Genomic DNA, 18,733 nt, shown 5'->3' on the forward strand with positions numbered 1-18,733 from the left:
ACCTGAGAGGAAATGCGTAACGCTGACAATGCCCACCCGTTCCCAGTCCAATTGCTGACGCTGCTCTTGTCTGTCTGCCTCTACTTTACCTCTCTCTCGCTCTCTCTCTCTCTCTCTCTCTCTCGCTCGCTCTCTGTCTATCACGCTCTGTGATTTCTACGAAATTAGCCGCCTCTCTGTGCACAGTTTGCAAACACTTTGCAGACCAGAGCAGAGCTACACAGCTGTGTGGGCATTTGTCCACGCTGGAGGTCAACAGCAGAGACAATGGCAGGCAGTGTGAAAGAGACAGAGCGAGAGAGATGAGTAGAAAGCGAGGGCGTCAATAGCTGCTCGCACATGCGGGCTAAGGGTCCATTCGGGCTCAAACTCTGTCTCTCTCTCTCTCTCTCTCTCTCTCTCCCTCTCTCTCTCTCTCTCTCTGCCTCTTCTTCTGCTGTGCCTACTTCAAGTGGCGCATTGTTCGCCCTATTGACAGCCATTCAAGTGGAATTCCCGCACCCAAACTCCGCAGACTCCGGCCTATTCGTAGTCGTCTTTTAATTGTGGCATAATTAATGTGGGAACTGATTGGAAAATTTGCCGCTGATTGAACCATTAGACGCACCCGCAGTTAGCTGCATAAACAACAAGAGCCCAACAAACAGACAGCGGATACACAAATTGTCCGCAATTTTTTGTTGTTTGAAAAATGCCAGATTTCCAGACTGGAAGAATTGAAGAGTTTGAGACACTTGAGTTGAAATGGAAGGGAAATGTGACAAAAATTGTTGTTTACTTTATGAGTTGTGAGAAAGAGTTAACAAATGGCGGAAAGCAGATGTTATATGGTATTTTCATATATGGATTTTATAAATAACTTAAGCTGACATTAAAGAGTATTCCAGTGGTTCACGAAATTTAACCTAACTTATGTTACATGGAATATTCCAGGTCTATTACCTAAGCGCTTATCTAATTAGTTATCGTAAGTTGATATTCCTTTACATTTAAATGATTATTATATATTAGAGATAGATAGAGATGAGATATTAGATTATATAAGTATAACCCAGATATAATCATGAGCAAGAAGTTGAGTGAGCTTACCTTAACCCAGTTTTTAGATATTCCATTAAAATAAGTATCAAAACAAAGCAAACTTTTCCATTTAGACAAATATTCCATGAATAGCCAAAAGATTTGAATATTTGATTTATTTTAGCCAAAATCACAAAAAATCTGGGCAGTTCCGTCTATTGACGCACGCAGACTGGAAATTTATGATAAATAATGCAGAGTTTATGAACTGTTGTCTGTGTCTGGAATGATTCCCTTATCGCTAATCCCTAGAACATGAGCAGCAGACAACCGCGAATTGAGAACTGAGAACAGTTTCTTATGGGTGACAACTCAATTTGACGGGCGTGTCAAGAAATGGTTTATGGTGCCAGATGGAGACCCACCCAGGCTCTAATCCGTTAACAGGCTGAGCGAACAGCCGCTCGCAGTTCGCATTTGGCACATTAAATCCACGCGTCAACAGGCGACTCCGAAATGTTGTCATTGTTGCTGTTGGCTCGGCGCATAGTTTAGGCCAGATAAATCTCAAGCTAAATGGCCAAAAGTCAAAATAAATTAAGCCCACATGCGGCCACACGGAGCCGCAGCTCGAAATTCGAATTCGATGTCGCAGCCAAAGACAGTCACCAAAAAAAAAAAAAAGAATGAGAGAAAAAAATAGCAACAACAAAACCAAATCAAATGAAACAAACGTCACACCCTTTTGGCCAGGCATTTGACCCACCATCGCCACGGAACACATGAGGCAGGCCCAAAAATCAAATTCAAAATCGGCGTCCGCAAAACGACGCCCACATGCAGATGCCGTGGCAGGCGGTGCAACACAATGGGCACGGCTGCCGCTGCCACTGCCGCAGCCGCGGCCTCTGTCGCTGCAGTTGCAGATTTGTCACCAGCTCGTTTTGCCAGCGCCGGCGCCGGCGCCGACGTCAGCGTCAGCGCCAACTGTGCCGCCGTTTTGATTAAGTTGACGAAACTGAAATTCAAATGCGGCGTACATACAAAAATTGGCCAACCGACAGGCACAAATCAGCGCACTGGAAACTGACACTGGAAATTGCAATCCATAACGGAGGGAGCACGAAACAGAGGCAGACAGAGGGAGAGAGAGAGAGAGAGATTGCTGAGAGGGCGAACAGTCACTGCTCATGTTGCTTTTGCCCTCGAAATGTCAACGCCCTTCGGCTGCTGCACCCCAATTGGAATGTAGACATTTGCTGCTTTCCAGTTGCGCTCTCTCAAGAGAGCTTTCACGCTCTGGCAATGAGCGCTTGTATGCAAGCGTGCGTGTGTGTGAGTGTGACATACTTTTACTCCTGAACGCATTCAATTGTTCACATTGTGTGTGTGTGTGTGTGTGTGCGTGTGTGTGTGTTTGTGGGTATGTAGGTGTGATATCGAAAAACTGTTTGTTTTGCATTTCGCATTGCACGCGCCGTGCGATCGCCATTCGCAAATTTTATGTTTACTGCCAGCAGCAGCAGCAGCGGCGGCGAAGCAACGTCAGCGTCTGTCGCCCAATTATTTAGCCCATCCCCCGAATTCGCCCCGTTCGCCTTTGCCTTAGCATTCGCCTTAGCGACGCGTCGACATTTGGCTGACATTTGAGTTCAAACACCTGCAATGCACTCGCCTTCGCACTCGCACTCGCAGTCGCACTCGTTGGGGCAGCTAGACGCCTTGCTTTGCACTTTTTTAAAGCGACTTACGCGGCTGCAGTCGTCGCTGCGCTAATTTGACTAAATTTTCAAATTTATATCCATTGCGGCTGCAGGTTATAAATTCAGCTTAATAGACTTTAATTGTGGCACCTGCGTCTAGGCTCAAAGTCTAGGCCTAAGCTTAGGCGTAGCAAATATTTACACACATACAAACACACACGCTCTCACACAAACATACAAATACGTATACTAAGACGCGTGTAAACTTGGCAAATCACAAGATCAACAAAATAATTCCCACAAGCCGGCAAAACGAAAATGACGTGAACGTGAAGTTTGATCAGGTGCGCATACAAATCTTGCGGCAACTTTCAGTTAAACAAAAACAACAAAATATAAGAGAAGAAAAAAAAGAGGAGCCGAGCGACGCAGAGTAAGCAAAAGTTAATGAGAAAGTCAAATAAACGAAACAAATAGCATGCAAAGTGTCTGCTGTAACTGTGTGCGTGTGCGTGTAGATGTGCGTGCGAGCGAGCGAGCGAGCGAGACAGCTGCCATGCGGGGGCGACAGTGCGAAAGAGCAACCAAGCAAAACAAGCTAGCCACGCAGGCGTGATCTCCTGAAGCTCATTTTGCGTTAGTTTTTTTTGCTTTGTTTTCGCCTTTGTAGAGTGCCTGCGGCTGGAATGATGATGATGAAGTGGGCAGCGAAGGCTGGCCCTGAGGTAAAAGTCGCTGCCAGCGCAAACATTGCAAAGTTCAACAGCGCAAAAGCAACTGCAGCTGTGTCAACAACACAATGAATCTTCACTTCCAGCCCAGCAACGATTTCGCCGTGCTTCAAGTCGAACGAACTTGGAGAGTCGAAGTCGAACTCGAACCGCAGCGTTAGCAAATAAAACCGAAAGTGGCGCTACAAGTGCAGTCAGCGCAGTAGGAGCAGCAGCGGCGACTGCAGCTGATAAGCAAATAACAACAACAATAATGATAGGCATGCAAGTGGCTAAGACAATAAAAAACAAGGTCTAATCTTAATGCAGTACTTGAAAGAGATTAAGCTAGCTGGGTTTTGGGTGACCCATACATACTGTATGTTTGTATGTATGTATGTATTCATGTGAGCATGCATGACTAAAGCTATATTCATCAGTCGCTGTGCAGCGTGGGCTTGGAATTTATCTTAATTTCCACGCTGGAACTGCAATTGGAGTTGATAAGAAGTAATGCGAAAGACAGACAAAAGAGGGCGCTGTTGCTTAAATGATTTAATTGATAAACAGCAATTATAAGATAAGTTTTATGACTCATATAAAACGGGAAAAACAAAGAGCGATTAATAAATAATTTTAAAATTGGTTTAAAAGCACATTTTCACAAACTAAGTAAAAGCACAGCTGAATATTTTTTTTTTTTTAAGATAAATATCGTGTAAGTATTTTTAGAGCGTTAAAGTGTGTATTTTAAATTTTAATGACTTGATAATTTAATATTTATTTATAATTGTAATTGCGTTTTATTTATATTCATAATGGTTTTTATTTATAAATATGTTTAAGTTTCTATTCAAATTAAAAATTTTAATTATGGAATTTGTATTTTGATGCCAAACAAAAAGTTCTTTGTATTCGGCCATAAAATTTTAATTCAATTTTGCGGTTTATATTGTTAGACCTAATTTATGATCTCTTCATAGAGTATTAGCATGATATTTTTATATAAATTGCATTGATATTTGCTTAAAAGCATTTAATCCGAATTTCTGCGAATTGTCAGGGGATTTTATTTTCTGTTCAGCTTAAAGACAGTAAAGTTACATTAAAAATAACTTGATTTTCGATCGTATCTATAAGATTTAATTCCATTTAAAGATTTGTTGCTTTATCTAGCTGTGTATAGTGTTGTTATATTGTAATGTTTCATTTCATATTCTAAGATTTTGTTGTTGAGTCTTGTTATTGTTTATTATTATTATTTATAGTAGAGCTTGGTGTTTTTTCCTCGAATTGTTTTTGCTCCTATCGTTGTTTTGATTTCATTGGCGCCAGTCGCCAACACCGCCCACCGCCCACCTACAAGCTGCTGCCTGGGAGATGGAAGCTTGGAAATGGAAAAACATTGCAGCTGATATGCGACGCTCGGACTCGTGTGTGTGTGTGTGTGTGTTTTCTGATTGGACTCTAATTCGATTTCGTTTACGCTTACAGTTATACAAGTATAAGGCGCCACGCGATGTGGCACAGACAGTTGTATTTCTATATATTTTTTTTTGAGGTCACATTTTACATACATCATTAATTGTCAGCTAGTATTATTAACTGTTTAATGTCCGACTGTCTGTTGTCGCTTTTCATTAATAATTGTTTCTGTTGATGTTGTTGTTGTCGTCGGTGCTTTTTTTTCTGCTTTTGTTTAATTGCAGCATGACATGACAAGGGATTTGGCTTTTGCGCGCTTCGCTAAGTTTTTTCCATTGCGAAATCGTTTTTCCAGCATTAAATTATTATTATTAATGTCATACAATGGTCATTTGTCACAGCTGTTGCTGTTGTTGTTGTTGTTGTTGCACTTAGCTATACATATGCATATGGAAGTGGTGTGTGTGTGTGTGTGTGAGGGTACTTTATGTTCATTGCATTGCATTTTATTTTTATTCAGTTAGAAACGATTATGGCAATAACACTTACAACAACAGCAAGTACAGCGCATACAACAGTAAATATCGCAACGCTTTATGCCCAACGTAATTAGCGCAATTTGCATTTCCTGACTGACTCCGAGCTTGATTTTCTCAGTAATCGCCGCAAAAGTACTCGCCGTGCTCGGTACACAGTGCACAGTTGAGCTTGAGCTTATTCGCCCCGCTTCGCACGCTCTCCCTGGCTCTACATTTCCGCACACTCTATTGTTTTCGCTGCATTTTGCAATTCATTTGAAATCGAATTGTAACTGTTTTTGTTGTTGTTGTTTGCTCTTGTTTTCTTATTTTTTTTTTTACTTCATTTTTGTTGTTTTGTTTAACGTTTTGCATTGTGCCAACTGGAGCTGGGAGCTGGATCTGATGTCGCTGCAATTTTAACGGGCTTTTCGTAATCGCCGCTAAACCTGCACCTGTTCTCGCAACGAAAGTGAAAAGCATAAAATTTACATTGTTTACTTTTGTTGTGCAAGGGTTGGATCGCCGGTCCATTGAAAGTAAAAACTGTTACTAAACTAATTTCACTTTTCAATGCATTAATACATATTTATAATTAATATTGTTGTCATGCCGATTGCCGATTGTCGATAGTCTATTGCATCAATTAGCCGGCACTATATGCTCTCAATGACTCAATTTATTAGGTTTTAAAATGAATCTTATATAAGCATACATTCTTATCAGCTTTGCTGCCGCGGCGAATTAACACGGCATTAACGAAATTTCAAATGTCATGCACACACATGCTTGAGAACACAAACACACGCACGACTAGCGTGCCACAAAATGATTGAGAATGAGTAGGAAGACGAGAGAGCGAAAGTGAGAGCAATGCGCGAGAGTCAGAATTCGCTCAGCAAATATTCTAGTTCTCAGTGGCTCTCCGCTTTAGATGCGCATTTGGCAGGCACCGAGCAACAGCTCCAGTGGCGCAATTGGTTAGCGCACGGTACTTATAATCAGTACTATTGTGTATGAGCTATGCCGGGGTTGTGAGTTCGAGCCTCACCTGGAGCAGGTCACCGTTGACTAATATTTTTATTTTTATAAATATTTTGAATATATAAAAGTAACATAAAGGATGGTTTGAAGCGTTTTCATTATAAAATGTGTGTGCTACGGGTTGTTTAAAGTATTTTACATTGATTTAATGTTTAATCGAGTTTTTGTTGGAAGAACTTTTGAAATGAGTTTTATGTTGTAAACTAAATTATTTATTTTTATCAGAAATATTTATTTATTTAAATCTTAAAATTTGAATATGCTAAACTTTTAAACTCTCTTGTTTCTCCATTCTATGTTTTGAGCTTTGGGTAAGTTTGAGGCACAATTAAAAAGATATTCCATATAAATGAATGCAACTTCGTTTGATTGTTTTGGCCGGGAAATTTACTTATAAACATTTCACAGCTCTGTCAAAAATGATTCAGCCAAAAGAGAAAAAGTGAGGCCAAACATCAACAACAACGTGGATAAAGCACATGGCCAGAGCTGTGCCGACAGCTACAATGCCCAGATTTCCGATTTCCCGCTTTTTCATTTTTTTGTAGGTTTCTTGTGGCAGCTTCAAGCAGCTGTGGCTGAGGCTGAACATGCCACCCAAACAAATCGCAGTGGCAGCAAACGTTTTTTGTATGTTGTTGAATTTTCAACAACATCAACACAGGGCAGCACTTCATGCCACGCACTGACGAAGGGGCAGCCACTACACAAGACATGTTAATCATACATATACATATATATGCCTCTTATAGCACATACATATGCATGTATGCATGTGTATATATACAATTAATCGATAAGAAATCAAAGTGGAATCGAAATTATGAAAAGTTTCTTGTTTATGGCAGAGATTGCTCGATCGGCGTCTTCGGCAGCAGATGTGTGGCAGCCTATAAGAAGGTGTTGAAAAAAGAGATGCGCCGGCTGCTGCTGCTGGCTGTTGGCTGTGGGCGCTGTGTGGCTCTATGAAGTGGCGTGCGGCTTGCGGCATGTGGCTTGTGGAGTGTGGAGTGCCGACTGTTTGAAGTAAACTCAATAAAAATGAAGCAACACAAGCGTAGCCAATAAAATGTTTGCAGTTCGTCTGCCCCGCAATTGTTTACAGAAAGAGCCAACAACAACAGCAACAATCAGAGGAAGAGAAAGAAGAAGAAGAGGATGAGCTGAGCACTTAGCATATTTGCGGCAGCAGCTGCAACATCCATCGATCTTGCCTGGTGGTCCACTCCAAGCCACAATGACTGGGCGTGTGTGGGCGCATGCAGAGCGCTCGGCCACTTGCCGCTCTCCAGTTGCCACTTGCCCCTGCCCCTGCTCCAGGGAGTGCGGAACTTTAAACAAATATTTATTGAAGCTAAAAGTCGCAGAGCTCCAAGCTGATCATCATCGAGCTTCGATCACTGGCATTCATTATATATGTTTACAGCTGCAATATTTGGGGCAACATTTATGCAAAATAAACAAAACTGCCCCATCCTGTGGGCTTCGTTTCCCTCTTCTCTCTCTCTCTATCTCTGTTTCACCCACTCTCTCGCTCTGCTGCTTTCGTTATGCTTTGCTACGGAGGGCCGCAATTGATTTGGAACAGACCACCCAACATATCAGCTCACACGTACCGGAACGACTCTTCACTCTCCTCTCTCCTCTCTGCAGTCTTCCCATCTCCGCTCTCCCCACTGGCAACGTGATCTGCAGGCGTCGTCTTGATCGCATCTGCATATAAAACCTACTCGGCCTGTCTGACACCCATGTTGCCAGCTTGTTCTGTTTCTTGTTGCTCATGTTGCACGCTGCTTTTTTTTTTTTGTTTTTTGTTTATTTATGAGCTGTCCGGTCCGTTTCCACCTCGATAGCTGCGTGGGCTCCCTCTGTCTCTGGCAGGAGAAAAAAAAGTGAGAATTGGGCCAATTAGTGGTATTAGTTCTAGCTGAATTTCTCCATATCGTAGATATCTGGCCAACATCTTCTACACTAATTGCGATGTGGTGCCACCACTACCTAAAGTGTGGCAAGTGTGAAGAGCTTGCACTCCAAACGGATATTGATTATCAGCAATCTCTCTATAGGGTATTTAAATATATTCATATACATATATGTATCTATAGTATATTTTATATTGAATATTAATAAGGCAGCAACTCGTTATTAAGCCGTTTTACATTTTGTTCACATTTTGCTTAGCTCACTTTAATTAAGAATGTGGAGTTGTTACATAAATTTGATTTCTGAGAGATAACAAACAAGTACATTGGGAATTAATATGCCTGTCAATTGATATTAAGATTTTTGTACATAATTTTTACATTATTCAGCGTGCCAAATACAAATCAATTCACATTTAGTCATTATTATTTGTAAAACATGTAATATATTAACATGTATTTAATAAATGTTTTAAATTAAAATATGTATGTACTTAGCCTCAGCTAGTTGGACTCACCAACACTCGCCAACAGGTGTCGCTGCCTAACAATGAGATGGTGTTGATGATAGCGCTGTTACAAATAGCCTTGACATAACTTTACACACACACACTCGCATGCTCACCTAGTAGTCTCTCTCTCTCTCACACTCAGATACGCACACACACAAGTGTGCGTTTGTCACACAACATTAGCATTAGCTGACGACAATGCCAAAGTCACGCCCAGCCAGATGTCGAGCTCACTTGCTCTGCCGGCGGCTGCGGAGATCACAGATTGCCGAACCGTGTTACACCTATCCTCTCTGCTCCCCCTCTCTATCTTTCTCACACACACTCTCTCACTCCTGCTGTGCATAATAAATGCCCGCATCAATCAACGCTGACGCATGCGCTTACGTCAATTTGCTCAGTGCTCAGTTGTCGAATTCGAACTCGAACTCGAACTAGACATGTCAATGCTGCTTAATTACATGCCGCACCAACAGCAGCAACAACAATAACAACTGTTAATCAACGGTAGCTGCACAAATGGCAACCACAAAAGTTCACAAAGTGCACGCAACACATCGTCGACTGCAATCGCCATTCCAAGCCAAATTTGAGAACGAGTGCGAATTCGAATGCGAATGCGAATAGCGAACTGGCTGTGAGTGCGAGTGGGGCAGCAAATACGAATGCGAATGCCCGTGCGAGCATTTGTTTTGCAACGTAGTGCAAAACGTGCCACTGACAAAGCCGAAATGCGGTAGCTACAACAACAACAGCAACAAAGGCAATGCGCAATGTGCCATTGTTAATTGCATGACATAATCCACAGCTAATTCGAAAACGAAAACTCAATCGAAAAGCAAACTAGAAAGAAACAAAAACTAAGTAAAGATGTCACTATGAAATACCCTGCGCTACAATTGAGTAATTTATTCGAGTTAATGTTATAAATGGGATAATCTTTATTTTTTGTTTAATCAGGATAAATTAGGAATAATAATAGTAGTTCTATATCTCTATTTAATATAAGAAAAAATCAGAGCAGCTGAGCAAAAGAGTTTGTTAATAATAATTTTGTAATTTTATAATATTGTACAATACATAATTTCATTAAATAAACTTTCCATTCTCGGCCTGTTACAACTTACACCAAGTAGTCTGTCATGCCCTTTTCCTTTCCTTACTCAGCCCAATCAAAAGCCCGACAAATTGTGTTCGAGCGGCCAAAAGCAAAAAAGGCAAAACTAACGGCTTTTATTACCGTCTGCATTTACGTCTGGTGTCTTTTAATTGCTTAACTATGCCCAGCGGCAATTGTTAATAACAATTAGAAAATTTGCATGCGATCGACAGCAGAGATCGCCAAGATCTATGTAGATCGCGATATCGAGACACATTCAGCTAATTTGCGAGGCTCCGGCTTGATCTTTGAGTGCCGATCGACGCTGGTGGCCACGGCGAATGGACAGCGTGCGGCGAATTGACGGACAAGACTGTCGGTGAGTTTTGCTGTTGCTTCGATTTTTTTGTTGATTTTTTGCTGGTGATTTTTTGCAGTTGATGTGTGTGTGTGTGTGTGTGTGTGTGTGTTGGTCTCAATTAAGCCACACGCCGCGATTCAATTACAGCTGCATTGCATACAGTTTATACTCGATACTTTTGTACTCGATACATTCGAGTGTGCATGAGAACGCGATGCATCCGTCCGTCCGTCCGTCTGACCGTTTGTCCATCTGTGCGCGGCGCTGACAAATGCCATAAAAACAAATAAAAACGCGCTCGATTTCATTAGCACGCCAAAACGGCCAGCTGTGAAAATTGGAGCACAACGGATGCTTCATCATGATCATAAAGATGATGATGATAATGACGATGATGATGCTGACGACTATCAGCAGCGCGATGAGATGCGGATGTGCTACTGCCTACTGCTGCGGCAGAAGCGCAGTTCAACTGACCAGGGCCAGACTGTGTCCGGGGTTGGGGCATATACATATGTATGTACGTATGTGTGTATGTAGGTATGTACATGTATTTGAGCGCTGTTTGCACAGATGTTCATTATACGAAATTTAACGTTACGTAAATTTAACAGAGTGCTTACGTGTGTGTGTGTGTGTGTGTGTGTGTGTGTGTGTGTTTCATTGAAATTCATTAGGCCGCGTGTCAAGCTGAATGGAAATTTCATTGAGTGGCAGAGCGTCGAGGCGAGAACTGATCTCTCTGCTCATGAACATCATTGTTTAGTGTCAGCCAGCTGCCAATAGATGGCGCTCATTGCAACAGACTCACTCAGGCAGGCAGTGGCATAGACAAAGCTCAGCCATTGATTGATGCTTTTAGCTGCAGCAGCTGCAACTGTGCAGTAAGTAGGTTGCCCCACTGCATCGCATCGCATCGCATCGCCATTTATGATGATGTTGTTGACGTTGATGCACCACAGTCCCCACCCAACCTGACAGTCCACAGCGTGCCACACCCCACCGCACCGCTCGCCCACAGCCACCTCCCATTCGGCGGCTGGCAAACAACATATGGAAGCCGAACTGTCTGTTCACTTTGATCATATCGCTCGACTACAGCTGTGGCCGTGCCGTGCGGCCGTGTGGCTGCGGCTAAGGCTGTGGCTCTGTTTGCTTTGGCACCGACCAGTGGGTCACTTGACATCCACCATGGGCAGCGGCCAGGCAATCAGTGCACAAAAACCTCGCATTGGTATATACATATATGTGTACAAGGTCAAATGGGAAGATCAGGAACTCTATATGAGAGTTTTTAGTAATTTAAAGTGGTAATTGAGTTTTAAATGAGCTTAAACCAATTTTGAAGCGTGAAACGAACTGTGAAATAAAGAAATAAAAAATCAATCTGAGTTTACCTTATAATAAATAGTTAGCATAGTTAGTCAAGCAGTTTGTCAGGGTTCAGTTTTCATTTTACAAATCCTCTTCTTCTTTACCTGTACCACCCTAAAAACCATTTAAAATCAGCTCATTCCACTGTACTTTGCCTTGGTTCAATTTACAAAACACACATAGCATCTATTTGTCTTACGTAGTCATCTTCACTCACCCCTCACCCAGCTAACGCTCCTCACCTCTTGCCTTTGGCTAAATGGAAAATTTACAACATTTGTGGAAAATTGGCAAATTCAACATATTTAGTTGACCCATTGAGCAAATTTCGTATAATTTTGCCAGCAATTTGGCTGGCACTCAAGAACGCATCCGTAAATGTTTACGCTAATGGCGGCCACGTACGACACGTGAACCCGTTTTTGTTTTTCTTCATAAAGTCCCCCTTCACCTCAGCCCCGCGCCCTGCTCCACTTGGCCAGCTATTAAGGAGTGGCTGGAATAAAAAAGAGGAAACCTGCTTAAAGAAAGGCGCACATACGGCATATAAAAATTTAATAACTTTTTGCACAGTAGCACGTACCATGACTCACTCACACACACACAGCAAACACACACACACACACACCCTCCTCTCACATACACCCACGACGTAAAAGCAATCATGACATGTGGCTGAGACTGCAAAAGCCAAGCTGAAATTGAGGCTCGAGCTGGAGCTGTGAGACGCAGACGTAGTGCCGCGCCTGTCGTGCCACAGGCCGCATGCCACATGCCAAAAGCGCAGCCAAGCACTTGAGAAGCTGCCACTTCAGCAACAACAACAACAACAACTAGAGTAAGAGGAAGAGCAAGAGCAAGCAGCAGCCATCTGTCATAATCGTCAGGCGACTCGGCATCAAATTGTAACCTAATAATTCCCCATGGTCGCCCAGCTGTTGCCCCGCTGCTGCACCAACGATGTGCCGCTGCATGTTGCCAACTCAATTAGAGCAGGGCTTGAATTACGCATACGCCGCGTGCAACACTTTGCGGCATATGGCCTGACAACGAAAAGTGTTGCTACGGCTCATGCAACACCCCCAAAACTGAAGCGCTCTGTGGTGCCACAGTTATGAATTATGCAGCCGGTAGGAAGGATGCGGCACAAGATTTCCCCACGGACTCAGCTGAATGCTGAAACGTGTTTGCCATCAGTTAAGAGCGTAAAACAGAATTTGATTGAGCTAAACGTCTGAATCCTTTTGGGTGGTGGCTGCTGGGCCAGATAGCACTTTGATTAGGTTGTTCGGCTCTGCTTAGGGCTGTCGATGCGATTTAACCCCGAACGAGATGCTCCGACTCTACGGCTCTCCGGCTCTCCGGCTTTGGCTGTGCACGTGCCTTAATTGTTTTGTTTATCTATTGTTGCGCAAAACAACAAAAAATATGAACTGAAAATTTTCCATATTTGATATTAGTTTTCTATTCACAATTGTTGCTATTGCTATGGCTGTAGTAGTTGTTGTTGTTGTTGCTGCTGTTGTTGTTGTCTTTTAAGTAGCTTAGCAAAACAAAAAAATTAAAAATCCATTTCGCTTGTGTGTCTACGATGAAACGGCATTGCAATGTCATATCTGTCTGACTATTCGACTATCTGTCCGTCTGTCCCTCAGTCAATCAGTCAGTCAATAATTGTGGCACACACCTGCTGCCGTCTGCTTGTTAGCTGTGCTATTGTTGTTGTTGTTGGTGTTGATTGCAACCCACGCCCCAAAAACTTGCGCGACTCGTCTCTAGCTGCTCGTCATCTCCCACTGCTCATTCCTCTCCCTCTTCCTCACTCTCGCTCTCTCTCCCTGTCTGTCATTGACGCTAGCAGCATCTGCCTCACTCTCTCTCGCTCGCTCAGCTGGCGGCGGCATCGCATTGCGGAAAACTGCATCGCACGTTCGTTTGAATGCTCATTTTGAAGGTTGCCTTTAAGAAACATCAAGTTTCATTTGGACATTTTTATTTTTATAGGTTTTTCACGTTTTTGTTTGTTTGCTTTTGTTTTTATACCCTGAACCCATTGAAAATGGGAAATCAGGGTATAATGGTTTTGTTAAAATGTATGTAACAGGCAGAAGGAGGCGTGGCAGACCCCACAAAGTATATATATTCTTGATCAGGGCGACGAGCTGAGTCGATTTAGCCCTGTCCGTCTGTCTGTCCGTCCGTCCGTCCGTCCGTCCGTCCGTCCGTCCGTCCGTCCGTCCGTCCGTCCGTCCGTCCGTCCGTCTGTCCGTATGTTTGAACGCGTCGATTTCAGAAGATATAAGAGCTAGAGACTTCAACTTTTTTTTAAAATGTCCGTATATATCACGCGGATATCGAGTTTATCACTAAAAAACGATAACTCATTCCGATACTTTTTTATCGATAAAAAACCTTATCGAAGATCAGTTTAAAAATTATATCTCCTACATCTTTCAAGCTACAGTCTCCAAATTTAAAATGTATATTAAGACGCATGTCATACAATTTCGGTTTTTGTTAAAATTTACCCCCCACCCCTAAATCCACCCCTTCACCCTCATCTTTGTAAAAGTCGTATATCAAATACTAGAGACTTGTGATTCGGTATACACATACATTTTAACATTATGATTACGTTCTGAAAGTTTCATTACGATCGTACGTCTAGAAATTAAATTATTCAACAAATAAGTTCTCCTAATATTGCCAACACTGCAGCGCAACCCAAGCGAAATCGCCTGTATATGTGAGTGTGTGTGTGTGCGTGTATTTGTTTGCATGAGTGCGTGTGTGGGTGCTAATTATTATTGAAATATCAGTTGCTTGTAGGGTTCAGGGGATCTCGTAGTCGAGCAGTCTCGACTAGAGCTTTCTTACTTGTTTCTCTTTGTGGTTCGTCTCGCTTCAGTTTGTTGTTTACTTTTTTTTTTTCGAGCGGGGCCAATTGAACAATTTGTCTTTGACAGCTGCCAGCGGAAGCTGAGGTGTATCAAAACCTTGGCTGAGCTTGACTGCGATTGGTATTACTCATGCGAGATGTGACTGAAGCGGAGCAAAGATTTTCCTTGGGCATTGGGCACAGTAGAGTTGACCGATTTTCAGATGGCATTACATAATTGTGAAGACTTTGAGAGCAGCTTTTATCTTATAGAGTTTTATTGTTGCACCCATTTCGTTGGCGTTGAAACTATGTTGGATAATATTGGGTTACTCAATTCGGGTGGGTTTTATAGTATTTAAATTTCGTATATATATGGGATAGAGAGAGAACGGGAAGGAGAGAGAGAGAGAGTGAATGCAAATCATAGGAAATGAAAGATAGAGAGAGAGAGAGGGAATGAAAAATAGAGAAAGGGAAAAGGGAGAGACAGACAACACTGAATGAGAATGAGATGATGCATAAGAGCGAGAGCCTAGAGAGAGAGGCAGAGGCGAGAGAGAAAAGAAACTGCATGGAATTCGTCGAGATAGAGCGCGAGAAGGAGCGAAAGAACCTGATGAGCGTGACTAGAAGTGTGAGAGCCAGAACTGCAGCGGAGAGCGCGACGCGCGAGGAGGGCAGCCGGGGCGCCAGCTACCTCTGTGCGATGCTTCCGCAGCGAGCCCGCGAGCGCGCGCGCGCGAGGGCGACGCCAGATCCCGCTGTGGATGATTAAGAGAGAGAGAGAGAGAGAGACAGATATAGCGCGAGAGATCAATATTCTTAAAAAGAGATAACTATAGAGATATATACATTCGCATATAATACATTCACTTAATATATATTTCCATGTAGGATGTAAGCCGTTACACGACTATTCAATTATAGCTTAAATAACACTCGAAAGTTTGGGGTCTATGTTTGTGTATTGCTTAATTGGCCGCCCGCCTTTTGCAGATACAAATCGAATCGAATCGAGGCGAATCGCATCGATTGGCCGTCTGCGAGACACGCGTTATAAACGCCTACAAAAAATAGTAGATATATAGCGCACGCCGTCATATAATTTGGCATGCTGAACTTTGATCTCTACGCTCATAAAAACTTCAAAAAATGGCGCATGGCAACAACAACAACAGCAGCAGCTGCAACAACAGCAACAAAAACAAATAACGTGGCCAACATTTCGGCGACATTTGAGGCAACAAAAAAGCGCAAATTAGCCTCAGGCAACAGGGACAGACAGGGGCAGAGGCAGAGGCAGGGGCAGGGTCACCGGGAAGGCGAGGGGAGTGGCAGGCAGCCGTCGCTTATGTATAAAATTTAACGAATCTGTCAACCTGCCGACTGGGCCAAGATTTACGAGAGGCTGCTGCACTCGCGACTAGGTGCAGTTAACAAATTGTTCAAATATGGATGCCAACTAAGGCAAACACTGAGCGAAATTGGTGACGACTTGAAGCAGCAGTGAGAACAACGCTCTGAAAGTGAATGAATGAGATTTACAGCGGAACTGCTTAAGAGAAAAATAAGCAATAAATTAATTATGTGTATGAACATAAAAGAATGCATAAAATAAAGGTGAATCGATTTTTTATATATATGTGAATGTACATATAAATATATATAATGCTCTCTGATATAATCAAAATATTTATTAATGTATATCTAGATTCGCCGCTTAAGAAAACAAAAACAGTGAAAAATTGTTGAAGTGCAGGAAAAACGAATATAAAAGTTGAATTTAAATTGAATAGAGCGTTACGAATAATTAAAACAGTGAACAAACATAATAAGATATATATTTATTGAATGTCTATGAATGTCTAAAATAAATATTTATTGAATGTCTGTGAATGTGTATGAAAATCGAATTCAATATAGGAGAGGTGAATTTCCCATTCAAAGTGTAAAATCTTATAAAAACCCCTATCAATATTTAGATACATCTATATTTTCATAAGTTTATACATATGTATATACTCTAAGAAACTTAAAATATAAGAGATGTATAAAGTAATATAATATTTAGATTTATAAGAATTTTAAAAAAAAACGTTGATTAAACTAAAGCAGAAATGTTTTAAATATAAAACACAAACTGAATACAATTAAAAAAAATATATATAATTATATATAAAAATAATAAAAAAAATAAATATAATAAATATAAATATATATAAAAAATAATTTTAAAAAATAAAAATATTATATAAGCAATATAGTATATATACAAATAATAAAAATATATTAAATAATTAATAAAAGTATTTTATTCAATTTTTGTTACTCATATAGCCCAGATATTTTGGCAACTGTAACCCCAACTGAGGTTGTTATGCACGCGGGTGGAACTTTTGGAGAGCAGCAAAAAAAAAAAAAAAAAAACAATTAAAAAGAACCAACAAAAAATCGTTTGAAATTTATGCGACGGGTTCAAATTAAATCGATAGCCGTGCTTAAATGTCGGCTAATGCAAAGCGGCAAATAGCAAACAAATATCAATACCAGAGCCGCCTACCAACACAACTGCGATAATTGTTGCTGTTGCTGTTGTTGTTGTTGTTGTTGTTGCTGTTGTTGAGTCACCTCACCTCATGGCTTGAGCTTGTGTAAGCCACCTGTGCGCCTAGCTGCGACGTCAGCTAAGCGCCAGTCCCAAGCTTTCGGCCTGCACCTGCGCCAATCGCCAATCGCCAGCTGCTCGCCAGCTCTGTTGCTCTCTCGCTCGCTCCCGCTTGATGGCTCTCGCTCGCTCTGGCTTGCTCGTTCGTTGGGTTCGCTCTCTTTCTAGCCTCAAATGAATCTAAATTCAGCTTTAGTTGTTAGCTTTATTTTTAGCCTTTGTTTTTTTTTTGCTGTTGTTTTTCTTCGCAAGCAATTAGCCGCTGTTGCTGTCGTTTTCTAATTAGTTTACGAGCTGTGGTAGCTAACCTTTTCGATTGTTTCTTTTGTCTATATCCCTCTCTGTCTCTGTCTCTTTCCATTGCGTCTACTTTGCGCAATTTCAATTTTAATTTTTCAATTTCTTGTCGCCCGCGTGTCAGTTCCGTTGGCATTTCAATTGAGTTATTTACCAGATAGCCGAATCGCATCCAGTACCTACCTCTTGCCCCCCGCCGTCGTCTAGCTGGGCTCTTGCTCCAGTTTTCGCATTTGGCTCCACTCGCTTTTTATGGCCAACTCTGTCAGCTAGAAAATTAGCCTCTAATTTAGTTTTTATCTTTATGCAATGGCCACTAATTATTTATTTTTTTTTTAGCCCCCAATGGAATTGCTTTTTAAATGCTCTCCGGCTTGCTGTAATTGAAAGATCTGTTATGTGACTTAACAACACTGTTTTTCTTTTATTTCTTTTTCTTAAAGTGACAACACTAACAATTAAGATATGAGAGTGAATAATATATATAAATGTGTACTAATTTGGTTATATTTGTCCATGGGAAACTACAAGTTGGATTGGCTGAAGGTGGTTAGCGTACTGGAATAAAATATATTGCTTACCAACACTAAAGTGCACTAGAGTTATCTCATAATAATTGTTGCTTAAAGATTACAAATATTATACAAATCTAGTGTTTTCCAACACTACACATGGTAAAGTTACATGATAGAAAAGTATCAGATTACAGATAGCAGAAAGATTGTGGTTTACCAACACTGAAAATTGAAGTTATTCGATAACCTGGGCTGCCAAAAACACAACAAATTTATAGGTATGCTCGTTTACCAACACCAAAATCGCTTTAAAGTATTCATGTCTTGGTTAATTAATTAAAAACTCTCACCAGATAAATAAAAATGAAATAAAAATGTTCCTCGCCGGCCTTAAATGCTGTGCCAATATATCTTTGCACAGCATCGCATCAGAATTAGCATAAGAATAATATTAATTTTGTTGGGCTCCCGGCACTGCGAATGAATCAATTACAGGCAATACCATAAATCGACGCATTCGTGTTACACCGCACACAAATTTCGCCACCTAAAGAGCTGAACATTGACATGCGACATGCGAGATGCGACATGCCGCACATTCGTTTGTATATCCGCTACAGATGCACATCCAAATCCACATCCATATCCAGGATGCGGGGGCCAACGTTTAATCAGAACAGAGTACAA

General features: G+C 41.5%; 1 non-coding gene across 1 annotated transcript; it reads left to right on the plus strand.

Annotated features, from left to right (window-relative positions):
- Window positions 1–6,338: 6,338 nt before the first annotated feature.
- On the plus strand, window positions 6,339–6,435 carry TRNAI-UAU (transfer RNA isoleucine (anticodon UAU)). The gene is made up of 2 exons: window positions 6,339–6,376; window positions 6,400–6,435. It is a non-coding gene; the product is annotated as a tRNA-Ile (tRNA).
- Window positions 6,436–18,733: the final 12,298 nt, after the last annotated feature.

The sequence above is a fragment of the Drosophila navojoa genome, chromosome 4 (assembly GCF_054131105.1).
Source record: "Drosophila navojoa isolate 15081-1374.11 chromosome 4, UAZ_NAV_1.0, whole genome shotgun sequence".
Classification (NCBI taxonomy): Eukaryota; Metazoa; Arthropoda; class Insecta; order Diptera; family Drosophilidae; genus Drosophila; species Drosophila navojoa.